The sequence below is a fragment of the Eulemur rufifrons genome, chromosome 7 (genome assembly GCF_041146395.1).
Source record: "Eulemur rufifrons isolate Redbay chromosome 7, OSU_ERuf_1, whole genome shotgun sequence".
Taxonomy (NCBI): domain Eukaryota; kingdom Metazoa; phylum Chordata; class Mammalia; order Primates; family Lemuridae; genus Eulemur; species Eulemur rufifrons.
Window position 1 is genome coordinate 141,993,786 of NC_090989.1, and position 13,830 is coordinate 142,007,615.

The window sequence follows — 13,830 nt, forward strand, 5'->3', positions numbered from 1 at the left end:
AGAAGAATGGTTGAATCTGAAATGTACAGATTTTTTCTTGTCATTATTCCCTAAACAACACAGCATAACAACTACTTACATAGTACTTGCATTGTATTACATATTATAAGTAATCTAGAGATGGATTAAAGTACAAGAAGTTATAAGTAGCTTATATGAAAATATTACCCCATTTTATATAATGGACTTGAGCATCCATGGATTTTATTATCTGCAGGCATTCCTGGGACCAAGCCCCCACGGATACCGAAGGACAGCGATATTTCACATGTGAGTGTGTGTGTGCATGTGTGTGTATTCCTGTAATACAATTTGCATAGGCAGACATAAATTACAGTGTTGGAAGTAAACATATAAAACTCTTTTGAGGGAAAGGAAAAGGAAATGATTTAGAGTGGGCACAGGTAGTGGATGTCTTATGGAGTATTGGCTGTATTCCCTTTTGTGACCTGTATCGTGGTTATCAAGTGGTGTTCACATTGTGGATAATCCATTCTGCTGAACATTTATTTTGAGCATCTTCTCTATGAGCATCATATATTTTTTTAAGTGAACAAGGTTTTGGGAAGCAGGCCATTCTAATTTCAAATTCTAAATTATCTTCTGCAGCCTTGGAAAAAAAGTTATTTAACTCTTGGAATCTTGGTTTCCTCATTTAAAATGAATTTTAAAATAAAATTTATTACTACCCAAGATTTTGTCACAGTATTTAATGGGATTCCATATAACAAGTGTCTTCCACTCAGGAGGACTTCAATAAAATTATTCAAAGTAAATTCCTTTCCCCCTCAAATTTTAATGTATCATTGGAGATTACAGTGATAGTCATAAGAAAGAAGACTATATATCTCTCAAGGTAAGAAAAGAACAGTAGTCATACTATTCTGCCATTTGAAAAATGGCAAGCTGGGCTGAGAAAACAAATTTCAATACATTGTTTGATAAATCAGGAAACTTTTTGTTGTTCAATAAATTACTGCCAATCTGTAAAGCATTAGACAATCAGAAGGCACAAACTGTGGGAGGCGGGTGTGCTGGTTGCAAGTCTGAGCAGATTAAGAAGTCCTGGATGAAAATTTAAATTTGATTCACAGACCAACATTAATCTATATATTCAGTGCATATATTAACATTGAACTGTCAATGAGCTATGACTTCATGAATTTATTTGGATCAAAATCTTCACTTCCAAGGACTTTTGCTCTTACACTATGTGTTGACTCTTACATTGAGACAATTGTTCTGAATAATGTTGGGTTAACATGGCAAAAGTCATTCATTTATTGATTCAACCAATAGATGTTTTTTAAACACTGACTTTGTGTTAAATCACAGTTCAGGTTTAGTTTGGAGATGAGGAATTATTAATGCATAAATAAAAATATAATTTTTAATAAACCTTCTAGTTCAATCATATAGACCTTCTCGTGGTCTTCTATTTGAATAAAATTTAAAAAGTTGATGTACACTTGGAGCCTCATATGCATTTTGAAAATAGTTTGATACCTCTGTGAAAGATAGCACAAATATTATCATTATAATTTCATAGAGAACTGACTTGCAAATGTATACAACCTTAACATATAATGAAGCTGGGCTAGAACCAAAGCTTTTTATTTAAATCCATAACCAGAGCAACTAATATTTATTCAGGAAAAGAGTAGAAAAAGGGCTAAAAACTTTGAAACAATAAATGTTAAATCAAAAGTTTTATTTACACATGCATTTTAATTTTATTTTTAAATGAAGCAAAGCACACTATTAGTACATATTGCAAAATTTGGATAGCCCTTTACCCTTACTGAACCTAATTGTGTTTTTAAAAGTTTTGTCTTGTTTGGCACAGACAGCAAAAGTAAATTAAACCAAACCTAATCTGGTTTGTTTTTAACATTATGATACCTGGGAGGATTATAGAATTACTGGGCTATACAATGGCTAATTTAGCAATCCCTTTATACTCCTTGCAACCGCAATTGCCTGCAAATAACAAGGTGGCTCTGGCTAATCAAAATGGTTAGGAATGAAGAGATCTTATCAGCAGCAGCTCATACTCACAATTCTTAACTTTATCAGTTTATTATGATGACTGTGTGGTATAGTTGTTAGGCTGTGGAATCAGGCTGCTGTGTTAATTCTACAGCTCTGTTTTTTACCAGCTGTGGACTATGGGCAGATAATTTTTCATCTCATAACTCCAGTTTTATGTCTATCTACTAGGATTTATGATACTGCCTACCTCATAGAATTATTGTCAGAACTAAATGAGATAATGGATGGGAAATGTTAGGCTGGGAAGCTCTGACAAGAAGCCCAAATTTACTTTCGAGTAAGTTTAAAAGGCTATACTCCCAGATAAGTGGGGTCTAGTCCAATATTCTTTTTCTTTTAACTTTTAATTTTGATATAAATTTAGAATTACAGAAGAGTTCCAAAAAATAGTAGAGTTTTCATGTACCCTTCACCCAGCTTCTCCTAATGTTCACACCTCACATAACCATATTACAGTATGAAAAATTTTTAAAAATTGGAATATTATTAACTATATTATCTATTTGATTCCATCATTGTTTCCACTAACATCCTTTTTTCTGGTCTAGGTTCAGATCCAAAACTCACATTGTGTTTATTCCTCATGTCTTCATAGTGTCCTCTAAACTGTGACCATGTCTCAGTTTTTTCTTGTCTTTCATCCCATTGACACTTTTGCAGAGAACAGAGAAGTTTTTCTGTTGAGTTCTCAATTTTGAATTGTCATGATTAGAATGAGTTTATGCATTATACTGGGACGAATACCACAGATATGATATGCTCTTCTCAGTGCGTATATCAGTGGGTACATTATGTTGGTATGTCTCATTCCTGATCATGTTAACCTTGATCACTTGGTTAAGGTGGAATCTGCAATGATTCTCTAAGATTGAGTTCCAGTTTTTTCCTTTGTAATGAATAGATGTTGGGGGGAGATATTTTGGACTGAAAATATCTTCTTTTTCTTTATACTTTTATCCATTTAATTTTAGCAAGCATTGGTGAATCTTGATTGTAGCAATTAGCAATTATTAATACTATATTACTTTAGTGTTATAATGGTTAATGGTTATTTTCTTTTTTCTCATTTCTTCTACATTTTATACTTGAAATTCTGCCAAGGATGAGCTGTTCCTTCTTATCTATTTACTTATAAAATATAGACTCATGGATATTTATTTTATTTCTTTGGCTATAATCTAATACTACCATTTTCTTTCTCAAATGATTTTAAGTTTGGCCATTAGAAACTCTTTCAGTTTGACTCTTATGTTTTGTTCATTTTATTTTTTATGTTTTTGCTTGGCATGCCTCATTTTCCCCTTTCTTCCTTCCTTCCCTCCCTCTTACCCTGCTTCCCTCTTTCATTCTTCCCTTTTTGACTTCCTCCCAGCCTCCCTCCTTCTTCATCTTCTTTCCCTCCTTCTTCCTTTTTCTTTTTTAGCACTTTCCTATATTCTGACACAAAAAGATGCTTTCAACTCAAAATTGAACTTTTCTTGCCCTAGCCCTAGCATCAATCACTTTTCCAAGAAGCTCTGCTTCCTTTTATTCAAGAATAATATTTAGAATCTGTAATCCAGTTATTATGTATACTCTTTAATAATGGGAGTCATTGCTTCTAAATTCACTAATTTGACACAGAAATACATGCATACATCCTTAGTCATGCATACACACATCTATATTTATTTATAAATCTATATAATTTATATGTTTTTAAGAAAACGTTAGTTTATACTCATATGTATCTCTCCAATCTAGTACCAGAGTGTTCATTCTAGCCTTTCCCCTTTATTTGTAACTTCTTCTTTATGACAATGAAAAGTTTGGCTCTCGTTATCTACAATATATTTGCTTATATATTCAACTCTATTATGCCTCAGAATTGCTAACTCATACACTTGTAAAAACAAATTTACTACCTACAGCCTGATGTGCGGTTCTTTTTTTTGTTTCAAGTTTTGCAACATCCAGTCAAAACACTTTTCTAAAGTTAATTAGGTCAACTCATTTCTTCTCCACCCCTTTCGGTATGGCCATGCAGTATTTCTGTAATACACTAAGACTCATTTGTCATAGTCAGTAATCCGTCTTGGTTCCCCTCACATCAGGGTTGATTTTTTGAAAAATATATGTACATTACAATTCTCTATTTGTGATGTAAATTTTTATAGTTTTTGTCAAAATCACCATAACTCTTTTATTAAAAAAAAAAGTTCCATGTCCTGCAAAATTTCCTCAAGTTGTCCCTTTGTAGTGAATCCAGTCATTAGTAACAGCTGGCAACACTGTCCTGTTTTTTTTCCATCCTTATTGATTTGCTTTTTTCCACAATGTCATATAAATAGAATGATATAATATGTAACATTTTGGATCTGTTATCTTTTGTTTAGCAAAAAGCAGCTAAGATTCATCCATGTTGTTACATGAATAAATATTTTATTCCTTTTCAGTGATACCCCATTGTGCAGATGTATAAAAGTTCAGGTATCTAAAAAGATTTCTGGGTTGTTTCCAGTTTTTAGAGTTGTGAAAAGTTATTATAACAGGTAGGTATAGGATTTTTGAATATTACAAGTTTTCATTTATTTTGGAAAAATGCCTAGGAGTAAGATTGCTGAATCATATACCATGTATATTTTTAAATATATAAGAAAGAACCAAACTGTTTCCCAAAGTGGCAATACCGTTGTGCACTGTGCATTGCCCTTAAGAGTGTATGAAATTCCAGTTTCTCTATATTCTCACCAGTATTTATCATCTTCAGAATTCTTTTCACTTTTCTCTCTCTCTCAAACTCTCTCTCTTGCTCTCTCTCCATTCCAATATTTCTTGCACCTCGTTGAGATTTTAATTTGAATTCTTCTAATTACCAATGTTAGTTAACATCTCTTCATATCCTTCTGTGTCATTTCCATACATTCTTTCATGAAGTGTCTGATCATACCCTTTGCCCATTATTTTAAAATGAAACTTTATTTGTAGATAAGAGTATATTCACATTCAGTTGTAAGAAATAATACAGAAATACAGAGTGATCCCATGTGCTTTTACTTGGTTTACTTCAATGGTAACATGTTGCAAAACTATAGTACAACATCATACCAGCCTACTTAAATTGATATCATCAAGGTACAGAACGTTCCCACCACCACGAACGTCCATCACGTTGCCCTTTAGTCAGTGCACTTTCTTCTCACCATTATGTAATAGGCCTTCTCTGCTGTTGGTGATTTTCTTTGCTCTAAGTCTACTTTGTCCAATATTAATAATACACCTCCTGCTTTCATTTGATTATTTTCATGATATATCTTTTCCCATTCTTTCACTTTCAACCTGCCAATATCATTATATTTGAACTGCATTTATTATAGATTGCATAAGGTAGGATCATATTTTTTATCTATCTTGTCAATTTTTCTCTTTAAATGTAAATTCTGCCTTTTAATCATTTAGGCTACTTCCATTTAATGTAATTATTGACATGTTATGGCTCAGGACTTATTTTTTATTTTTTGTTTGTTTTCTTTGCTCTTTGTCTATTTTCTTTTTCCTACCCTTCTGTGGATGATTTATCATCCTTCTAGAATTCCACTTTCATTTACCTATATTGTTTTTGAGTACATTTCTTTGGGTAGCTTTTTCAGTAGTTGTAGATATTGCATTATATATACAAAACTTATTAAAGTCAATTGGTGTTGACATTTTACCAGTTTGAGCAAAGTGTGGAAAAATTACCTATATTTAAGTCCCTCTGGGCTCTTATGTTTATAAAAAAATTATCTTTAATATTTCTTGTACATACCTTTAGAATTATACCAGAATGTCATATATGCTGCTTCAACTGTCAAACAATTTAGAAAACTCAGAGCGGAGGGAAAATGTGTTTATTTATTCATATTTTTACTCTTTCTATCATTTTTTCTTATTCCTTGATATTACAGGATTTCTCCTTTTATCATTTCCTTTCTGTTTCAGAAAACACACTTTAGTCATTCTCTTAGGCTAAGTCTGCTGCTAACAAATTCTCTTAGTTTCTTTTTTTATTTGAGAATCTCCTGATAAGCCCTTAATTCTTGAAATATACTTTCACTGATAAACAATTTTTCAGTTTTTAGTTGGTGATTTTTTTTTTTCTTCCCAGAACTTGTAAAATGTTGTTACTTCCTTCTGGTGTTCTTGGTTTCTGATAAGAAATATGTTCTCACCAGAACTGTGTTTCTCTTATAAAGACTCATTTCTCTCTCACTGCTTTCAAGACTTTTGCCTTGTCTTTTGTTTTCAGAAGTTTGACTACATTGTGATTTGGGGGTGTGTGTGTGTGTATATATATATGTATATATATATGTGTGTGTGTGCATATATATGTATATGTTTAGGGGGGCTATATATATGTTTGGAAGGTTTACTCACCTTCTTGAATCTGTAGGCTTTGGTCTTTTGCCAAATTTGAAAAATTTTCAGCCATTTTTTCAGCTTCATTGAGGTATAATCAACAAATAAAAATTATATATACTCAAGGTATATATTTGATGTTTTGATATAGGTATACATTACAAAATGATTACCACAATCAAATAGCCATCATTATTTTTAAAGTCCCTTTTAGCTTCATTGTAGTTTTCCTTTTTTTCTGGGAATCTGATGACAGAAAGATCTCACCATTAGGTGAGATCTTTATTATAGTTCCATAGGTCCCTGAGGCTGTTTGTTTATTTATTTTTCATTCTATCTTCTCTCTGAACAGCAGTTCAGATTGGCTAATTTCTTTTATTTTATCTTACAGGTCACTGACACCTTTATCATTATTTTTCCTTTCTATCTCTTTATTCCTTTTTCTTAAGTCCACATTTTCTGAGATTTGTATAATTTCTATACTTACTCTAGGTTTCTTTTGGTTAGTGTTGCACTGTGTTTCTTTTCCAACAACTTCCTTTTATTACTTATCTATATGTACTTATAATTAAATTGATTTCTTATAAATTACACAGTTGGTAATTTGTTTTTAATCTTATCTAACAATGTCTACAACTGATGTTTTAGACCACTGAAATTGAATTATTGATATGTTTGTATTAAAATATACCATTTTAACAGGTATCTTCTACTTTACCAGTAGTTCTTTTCTCTGTCTCTCTCTCTCCTTCTCTCTCTCTCTCTCTCTCTCTCTGCCTTCTCTTGGATTAATTGAACATTTATAATTCAATTTTACTTCCTGTATTGATTATTTTAAACCTCCTATTGACATTTTAGTGGGTTTTTTTTATTTTAAGATAATTCATCTTCTATTAATCAGAGCTTACCTTCAAATAATATTATACCACTTAATGTGTAGCATAAAGACCTCACAGTGGTATAGCCCCAGTTATCTTCTCTCATCCTCAGTGCATTGTTACACTGCATCTCACCTTTTTCATGTGCTATAAGCACAAAACACATTGCTATTATGTTTGTTTAAACAGTTAGAAAAGTTTTATTTTGTTTAGATAGTGAGTTACCTATTAGAAAAGTCTTAAATAAGAAAAAAATAATTTTATTTAGCTTTATTTATTGAATTTCCAGAGCTTTTTATATTTTTTATAGATTGAGTTTCTGCTGATAAATTTCTTCTGTCTGAAGAATTTTCTTTAACCTTGTTTTGTACAGTAGGTCCTCCAGAAATGAATTTTCTTAGTTTTGTTTGAGAAAAATCTTTATTTATCCTTCTTTTTTTATAGTCTCTCGTTCTGTTGCCTGGGCTAGAGTGCCGTGGTGTCAGCCTACCTCACAGCAACCTTAAACTCCTGGGCTCAAACTATCCTCTTTCCTCAGCCTCCCGAGTAGCTGGAACTACAGGCAAGTGCCACCATGCCTGGCTAATTTTTTCTATTTTTAGTTGCCTGGCTATTTTTCTATTTTTTTTCATTGAGACAGACGTCTCGCTCTTGCTCAGGCTGGTCTTGAACTCCTGAGCGCAAGCAATCCTCCCACCTCGGCCTCCCAGAGTGCTAGGATTATTGGCATGAGCCACCACACTTGGCATATCCTTCATTTTTGACAGATTATTTTTGTGGTATAAATTCTGGGTTGACAATTCCTTTTTGTTTTCCTTCAGCACTTTGAGGATATGAGTCCTTTGTCTCCTGGATTGCATGGTTTCTGATGAGATGTCTAATTCATATGTTTGTTTCTCTTTTATGTGTCTTTTATCTCTGGCTGCCTTAAAATTTTGAATTTCTTTTTATCTATTTTTTTAACATTTTTTGTGTGTGTGTGTGTGTGTTTACATTTATGCTGCTTAGATTTATCTGAGCATCATGCCTTTAATCTCTGGTTTGGTGTCTTTCAAAATTTTGGGCAGTACTTAGCCACTATTTTTTCGTACCTTTATTGTTATTATTTTCCATTGTTCTTTTTTTCTTCTACTTCTGGTATTCCAGTTTGTGAATGTTAAGCCATTTGATCCTGTCTTACAGCTCTTAGATGCTCTGCTTTCATTTTGTTTTCAATCCCTTTGTTCTTTTTATTTCACTTTAGGTAACTTCTAGCAACTGTCTTAAAGTTTACTGATTTTTACTCAGCTATGAATGATGAGTTTATGGAAGGTATTCATCATCTCTGTTACTGTTTTTTTATTTCTAACATTTCTCTTTGGTTATTTCTTATAATTCATATCTCTCTGTTAAAATCATCATGCTGATCTTGTATGTTGTACAACTTTTGTATTTGAGCAGGTATTGGTGAACCTTTTCTGTAAATGATCTAATAGTAAGTGTTTCAGGCTTTGCTGTTTATATGTTCTCTGCCATAATTATTCCACTCTACTGTTGTAGAAAGCAGCCATGTATAACACATAAACCAATAAATATGTCTGCGTTCCAATAGAACTTCATTTAAGCCTACTAAACTTTGAAATTCCTGTAACTTTTACCTGCCTTAAAATATTCTTCTACTTTTGATTTTCTTTTCATATATTTCAAGACCTAAAATCTATTCTTAGCTCATGAACCATGCCAAAGCATGTCAGCTAAATTTGGTCTGGGGGCCAAAGTTTGTCAGAACTTTAGAGCGTTGAACATATTAACCATCATAATTTTAAATAACCTCTTGAGTAGTTCCAACCTCTCTTTTGTAGCTGAATCTAATTCACAGCTGAGACTGTTGTTTGTTCTTGTCTTTTCATATGCTTCAGAAATTTTGCTGAATGGCTGAAATGAAATCTTATGTAGGATAGTACAGACTGAGAGAAATAGTTTTCACGTCTAAAAATAGACATGCTTTTCTTTATGCTAGGCCTTTATTATGGGATTTCAGGTAAATCTAGTTAGGAGGTGAGCTAGTTTTGGGTAGGTTGCTGTTAGTTTGCACACAGCCCACCACCAGCCTCCACTCTCTATAGTAACAGCCTGTGCTCAGTGTTGGGGTTGGCTTGAAAAATATCAGCTCCACACTCAGCTCTTGGTCTTCTCTGTACTGTTACTTAAAGAGCGTCTTTTCCCAAGCTCCTACCCCTCTCCTTATCCTATCTCAGCTGTATTCTGATGCTATTTGTTACTCAGTGTTTATTAGCCGAGCATTGGAAGGCAAAGATGGGAGGGTAGAGGGTATTTTCTCTTATTCTGGATTAATTGCCCCCATTTTTTGTTTGTTTTAGGTTTTGCTTGCTTGTTTGTTTTTTGGTCTTGGACATGCACCATGTCCTTTGGGCATAGATGTGGCCTCTTTCTGTATTTCTATTTCTCCTCTCACTGCCATTCTGGGTCCAGTTCTCATTTCTCACCCTCCACCAGGAATGTTTATTTTTTTCCTCCTCCAACTGCAATGAGTTTTTACCAGTACCCTGAAGATTTTGTAAGATTCTTTCCAATCTTTTCTCTAAGCACCCAGTGGGATTCATGAAGAAAGAGCCTGCAAGAGGGTGCAGACTCCCTAAGTGCTGGGGCCACCAAGTGTTTCCCCGGCCTTTGCAGGGAATAATAATTCACCAACTGCTCTTGTTATATTCATCTTATCAATGTACGGTTTCTTTGACCCTGAGTAAGACAATGATTGTGTTTTGCATTGTGTTTTCCTGCAGACAGCAGCCTTTCTCTAGGTTTTGACTGCCCTGTGACCTCATCCTTTTGATTGTTATAAGAAAAGTCATAAAGTTACAGTTTATTCAGTTTTATTTGTTGTTGCAAAGGTGGGAATGATGTCTTTCCACTTCTCTACACCCCTAAATGGAAACTATAAATTTCTCATGTTCTTATAATATTATTTTTCTGATAGGATTTAAGTAGAGAGTGATTCCTAATTAACTTAATTATATCACTTGGGAGTCATCTGGTATAAAAATAGCATACAATAACACATGGATGGGTTTTATCATCTCTTTGAACCATCATAGACTCTTCAACAAGATATTTTCTCTTTGAAGAAAGAGAGCTGGATAAATGAGTAAAAAAGGTTAATTTTAAGCATTCTATTTGACCCAACTTTATAAATGAAATTCTTTACAAAATTTCAGAATCTTGATACTTTTATGGTATGGGCAGAAGGCCAGGGTTCAAATTATTAAAAGCTGGAAGGCTTCTGTGTTCCCTTTCTTGGCCTTTGAATCTGGTACGTTACATCTTCAGCAGCTGTATGCTACTGGGACTCAGAGGCCAACTGTGTACACAACAAGGCAGCAAGAAGACAGACTCATACAACAGATGAGAATTCTACTGTAAAGACAACAGAATGTCTGACACATGCTGAGTTTTTGGGGAGTATGAAAGAGTAGCAGTGTCAGGATAGAAGTTTTCTTTGCCTGTCCTTGTGTCTGTCTCCTGCATTAGATCACTAATTCCTTGAGAAAAAGGGACTGCATATTAATTGCTTTTGCATCCATAATACTAAGCCAATGCCTTGTACATAGTAGGCACAGGATAAATATTGGTTAACTGCACTAAAAATAGTTAATTATTGTCATGCTCAATTACTTTCTCTCCATTCCTACTGAAATCTCCACGAAAGCAGAGATCTATCTGTATTATCCTTGATTCTTATTGAATATTTAATATTATATCTGGAAAAGTATAGGTGTTTAATAAATATTGATTGTTAGGAAAAGTCTCTTTTGATAAATTTCCTCTGCTTACACATCTTTTACATGGCCCAAAATGATTGCTCCAGTGTTTAAGTCTGGATGGTATTCTAGATCCATCATCAATGAAAAAAATGTAACTCTCATATATGTTTGTTTGACATTGGAATGTCTCTTTATTCCTTGAAAAATGTATTATTTCTACAGATGGAGTTACTTGGTACAGAACAGATAAGTATATTGCCTGACGATAGCTCACTCAAGAAGGAGGAACTCTGAATAGGGCTAAGTCAGAATTCTCAGGAAGCAGTCATTTACAGACTTCAAGTTTGCAGCTATACATTCTCATTAAATGTAATGCTGGCAGTAGTCAGTTCTACTTCACTGAACTTTTCCCACAATCCAATTTGAAATGCTCGTAAGAATAACTGATACCTAACTCATTGGAGACAGATATTAGAACAGTTGAAGAATATAGTATTTATTTCAGATGAGTTTATAACCTAGCTGAAAGAACAAGGAATATACCCTTGAAATGATTTTAGAAGCAAAGTTCGAGACTGAACACAAACAAAGTTTGAACTGTATCTAAAATGCCCAAGTGTCTAAAATTTTGATAGCAGGTGGTAAATTGGTGCAAAATTTTGGCAACATAGAAAGAAAAACACAAGCAAATCTGAAAGTAAAAGATATATGAAATAATTTGTAAGATTGATGAATTTGAAAATCTTTTTTCTTTTATATTTGTTTAATAAATTACACAATAGATATTTTACTTTTGAGAGGGTATAGTGTGAAATATTAATAAATTTCAAGAGGAATAACTTCCCAAATTGAGGGTATTTGGGATAGAGTAAAAGCACTAGTATTTTATGAAGCAATTACTCCATAACAGGTATTCTCCTTTGTTCTTTATAATTATCATGCCATTTATTTGTCACAATAATCCTATAAGTTTAAACATTTATTTTTATCATTTTAGAGATGAGAAAACTAAGGCATGCAGAAGTTAAGCAAGCAATTAAGTAAGGGAGCCACGATTAGTACCTGACAATCTGAATCTAGCATCCCTATTTAAACATAAGAGTAGAGGGCTGCCCCAGCCCAATCCCAGGCCTTGGTGGTTGGTGGTAGACAACAGGAACCCGGTATCTGTAGTTGGCTATTTTATGAGAACTGACTCCTGGAGTAGGGGAGGGAGATGAGAAGGCACAGAATTTATGTAAATCTTATAAAGAGTAGAAGACAAAAACCAGCCTTTAAATAACACTTTTTGAGCAAAGGCCCATTGTAGCAATTCATGAGTAGGAAGCAAGAGGATTCCTGTAAGATTCTCTAACCCAGTAGATGAAGAAAATCAGGCTTCTGGTAGTAAAAGTATTTTGGAAAGTTTCACTACTCTGGGGTGTAGTGACTTCTTGGATTCAGATACATTGTGTGGGTTTGAAGGTGGTAGATTATAAAGACTGAGAATAAAAAGAAACCTTTAAAATCAGGTATACAAATTCCTATCTTAGGGTGGTGCAACTGAAAACCACAGTTATGTTATTCACACATCAGATTGTTTCAAATTTAATATTCACTTGATACTCTTTCTTGCTTACTGTGTCCACCTAAAGTCTTTGAAAATAAGAAGTAGCTAATTAAATAGCCTGGGGTTATGATTTCAAAAGATACATAACTCTGGAATCACTGAGCTTAAAGTGAAAATGCAATCTGGTAAATACTTAATATAGTGACTTACCTAAATAGCTAAGCAAGGTCACTAACAAAGAAGAAAGCTAGTGGAGACTTAAATGAAGAAAATTGGATGTCTACCCTGTTTTCATTTTTTGGAAGACACGTCAGATCTCTTTTCACTGTAAAGGTGCTTGCTTTTATGCACTACTTCAAGCCTTCCTTAAAATCTGCTGGAAAAATTAGCTCCAGTCTTATATTGCTATGTATCATGAAACCTCATTACTACATACCTGGCATTCTGAGAGAAACTAAAGAAAATTAGTCCCAGCAGTTTAGGGATGCTTGTGTTGAAGAGGTCAAACCAACGTGGTGTTCTTCCTATCAGCCTGATTCTCCTTGCATTCCAAAGGGCGAACAATGTAATCTATTTGTGGCTACATAAACTCTGTGAAATATTGCAGTATAAGAATCTCTTGCTCCCTGAGAACAGGCTTGAGACTAGCTTATTCTATAGAGTAAGGGGGAATAATTATTTAACCATGTATTTGCTTACTAAAAGATTTTTATGAAGAGCAAATTCCCCTATGATTGTAACCATCTCCTGAAGAAAGTTCTTGATTCATTCACACTGATAAAACTGTCATTTTATTTTCTGCATGAGGTTATAGCTTTACAGCAAGCCTCATATTTTATGACTAATTTGTAGCTGTTTGATTAAAATACTGCTAAGCTTAGTAGTTTTTTCATGATCAACCTTTCCCCCTTTTTAAAATCCATCAAATTGAAATGATTAAGAAGGTGTAAATAATTACAGGCTGTTATGTTTATTTAAGCTGAATCTTTTATTGGGAGTGAGACCACATGCCTGGAATTTCACACATTTTCCACTTTCACAGTTGAATCTTTTAAAGAATCTTAATTTTGAACTAAATAATGAACTGCAAGGGAAAATGAAAAATCCTTGAAAATGCATTGGAGAATAGCCAGTTGATGTAAATAGTCAAAGACAAGGAGTCTGACAACTAGAGTCCTAGTACACCTAGGCTTTTTCTAGTTGGGGAGTTTTA